Source organism: Oncorhynchus keta, chromosome 12 (assembly GCF_023373465.1).
Source record: "Oncorhynchus keta strain PuntledgeMale-10-30-2019 chromosome 12, Oket_V2, whole genome shotgun sequence".
NCBI classification, from domain to species: Eukaryota; Metazoa; Chordata; class Actinopteri; order Salmoniformes; family Salmonidae; genus Oncorhynchus; species Oncorhynchus keta.
Genome location: NC_068432.1, coordinates 54626360 through 54630314, shown reverse-complemented (window position 1 = coordinate 54630314; position 3955 = coordinate 54626360).

Here is a 3955-nt window from a genome sequence, read left to right as displayed (position 1 = left end):
TAATAATCCACACATACTTCATTCATTTATTCTGTGGATTGTTGACCAGGATGTATTGTCTGTGGATTGTAGACCAGGATGTATTGTCTGTAGATTGTAGACCAGGATGTATTGTCTGTGGATTGTAGACCAGGATGTATTGTCTGTAGATTGTAGACCAGGATGTATTGTCTGTGGATTGTAGACCAGGATGTATTGTCTGTAGATTGTAGACCAGGATGTATTGTCTGTAGATTGTAGACCAGGATGTATTGTCTGTGGATTGTAGACCAGGATGTATTGTCTGTGGATTGAAGACCAGGATGTATTGTCTGTGGATTGTAGACCAGGATGTATTGTCTGTAGATTGTAGACCAGGATGTATTGTCTGTGGATTGTAGACCAGGATGTATTGTCTGTGGATTGTAGACCAGGATGTATTGTCTGTGGATTGTAGACCAGGATGTATTGTCTGTAGATTGTAGACCAGGATGTATTGTCTGTGGATTGTAGACCAGGATGTATTGTCTGTGGATTGTAGACCAGGATGTATTGTCTGTAGATTGTTGACCAGGATGTATTGTCTGTAGGATTGTTAGACCAGGATGTATTGTCTGTAGATTGTAGACCAGGATGTATTGTCTGTGGATTGTAGACAGGATGTATTGTCTGTAGATTGTAGACCAGGATGTATTGTCTGTGGATTGTAGACCAGGATGTATTGTCTGTGGATTGTAGACCAGGATGTATTGTCTGTAGATTGTTGACCAGGATGTATTGTCTGTAGATTGTTGACCAGGATGTATTGTCTGTGGATTGTAGACCAGGATGTATTGTCTGTGGATTGTAGACCAGGATGTATTGTCTGTGGATTGTAGACCAGGATGTATTGTCTGTGGATTGTAGACCAGGATGTATTGTCTGTGGATTGTAGACCAGGATGTATTGTCTGTGGATTGTAGACCAGGATGTATTGTCTGTGGATTGTAGACCAGGATGTATTGTCTGTGGATTGTAGACCAGGATGTATTGTCTGTAGATTGTAGACCAGGATGTATTGTCTGTGGATTGTAGACCAGGATGTATTGTCTGTAGATTGTAGACCAGGATGTATTGTCTGTGGATTGTAGACCAGGATGTATTGTCTGTAGATTGTAGACCAGGATGTATTGTCTGTAGATTGTAGACCAGGATGTATTGTCTGTGGATTGTAGACCAGGATGTATTGTCTGTGGATTGAAGACCAGGATGTATTGTCTGTGGATTGAAGACCAGGATGTATTGTCTGTAGATTGAAGACCAGGATGTATTGTCTGTAGATTGTAGACCAGGATGTATTGTCTGTAGATTGTAGACCAGGATGTATTGTCTGTAGATTGTAGACCAGGATGTATTGTCTGTGGATTGTTGACCAGGATGTATTGTCTGTAGATTGTAGACCAGGATGTATTGTCTGTGGATTGTAGACCAGGATGTATTGTCTGTAGATTGTTGACCAGGATGTATTGTCTGTAGATTGAAGACCAGGATGTATTGTCTGTAGATTGAAGACCAGGATGTATTGTCTGTGGATTGTAGACCAGGATGTATTGTCTGTGGATTGTTGACCAGGATGTATTGTCTGTGGATTGTAGACCAGGATGTATTGTCTGTGGATTGTAGACCAGGATGTATTGTCTGTGGATTGTAGACCAGGATGTATTGTCTGTGGATTGTAGACCAGGATGTATTGTCTGTGGATTGTAGACCAGGATGTATTGTCTGTAGATTGTAGACCAGGATGTATTGTCTGTGGATTGTAGACCAGGATGTATTGTCTGTGGATTGTAGACCAGGATGTATTGTCTGTGGATTGTAGACCAGGATGTATTGTCTGTAGATTGTTGACCAGGATGTATTGTCTGTGGATTGTAGACCAGGATGTATTGTCTGTAGATTGTAGACCAGGATGTATTGTCTGTAGATTGTAGACCAGGATGTATTGTCTGTGGATTGTAGACCAGGATGTATTGTCTGTGGATTGTAGACCAGGATGTATTGTCTGTGGATTGTAGACCAGGATGTATTGTCTGTAGATTGTAGACCAGGATGTATTGTCTGTGGATTGTAGACCAGGATGTATTGTCTGTGGATTGTAGACCAGGATGTATTGTCTGTGGATTGTAGACCAGGATGTATTGTCTGTAGATTGTAGACCAGGATGTATTGTCTGTGGATTGTAGACCAGGATGTATTGTCTGTGGATTGTAGACCAGGATGTATTGTCTGTAGATTGTAGACCAGGATGTATTGTCTGTGGATTGTAGACCAGGATGTATTGTCTGTGGATTGTAGACCAGGATGTATTGTCTGTAGATTGTAGACCAGGATGTATTGTCTGTAGATTGTAGACCAGGATGTATTGTCTGTGGATTGTAGACCAGGATGTATTGTCTGTGGATTGTAGACCAGGATGTATTGTCTGTGGATTGTAGACCAGGATGTATTGTCTGTGGATTGTAGACCAGGATGTATTGTCTGTGGATTGTAGACCAGGATGTATTGTCTGTAGATTGTAGACCAGGATGTATTGTCTGTGGATTGTAGACCAGGATGTATTGTCTGTGGATTGTAGACCAGGATGTATTGTCTGTGGATTGTAGACCAGGATGTATTGTCTGTAGATTGTAGACCAGGATGTATTGTCTGTGGATTGTAGACCAGGATGTATTGTCTGTGGATTGTAGACCAGGATGTATTGTCTGTGGATTGTAGACCAGGATGTATTGTCTGTGGATTGTAGACCAGGATGTATTGTCTGTAGATTGTAGACCAGGATGTATTGTCTGTGGATTGTAGACCAGGATGTATTGTCTGTGGATTGTAGACCAGGATGTATTGTCTGTGGATTGTAGACCAGGATGTATTGTCTGTGGATTGTAGACCAGGATGTATTGTCTGTGGATTGTAGACCAGGATGTATTGTCTGTAGATTGTAGACCAGGATGTATTGTCTGTGGATTGTAGACCAGGATGTATTGTCTGTGGATTGTAGACCAGGATGTATTGTCTGTGGATTGTAGACCAGGATGTATTGTCTGTGGATTGTAGACCAGGATGTATTGTCTGTAGATTGTAGACCAGGATGTATTGTCTGTAGATTGTAGACCAGGATGTATTGTCTGTGGATTGTAGACCAGGATGTATTGTCTGTGGATTGAAGACCAGGATGTATTGTCTGTGGATTGAAGACCAGGATGTATTGTCTGTAGATTGAAGACCAGGATGTATTGTCTGTAGATTGAAGACCAGGATGTATTGTCTGTAGATTGAAGACCAGGATGTATTGTCTGTAGATTGTAGACCAGGATGTATTGTCTGTAGATTGAAGACCAGGATGTATTGTCTGTGGATTGTTGACCAGGATGTATTGTCTGTAGATTGTAGACCAGGATGTATTGTCTGTAGATTGTTGACCAGGGTGTATTGTCTGTGGATTGTAGACCAGGATGTATTGTCTGTGGATTGTAGACCAGGATGTATTGTCTGTAGATTGTAGACCAGGATGTATTGTCTGTAGATTGTAGACCAGGATGTATTGTCTGTAGATTGTAGACCAGGATGTATTGTCTGTAGATTGTAGACCAGGATGTATTGTCTGTGGATTGTAGACCAGGATGTATTGTCTGTAGATTGTAGACCAGGATGTATTGTCTGTAGATTGTAGACCAGGATGTATTGTCTGTAGATTGTAGACCAGGATGTATTGTCTGTAGATTGTAGACCAGGATGTATTGTCTGTAGATTGTAGACCAGGATGTATTGTCTGTGGATTGTAGACCAGGATGTATTGTCTGTAGATTGTAGACCAGGATGTATTGTCTGTGGATTGTAGACCAGGATGTATTGTCTGTAGATTGTAGACCAGGATGTATTGTCTGTAGATTGTTGACCAGGATGTATTGTCTGTAGATTGTAGACCAGGATGTATTGTCTG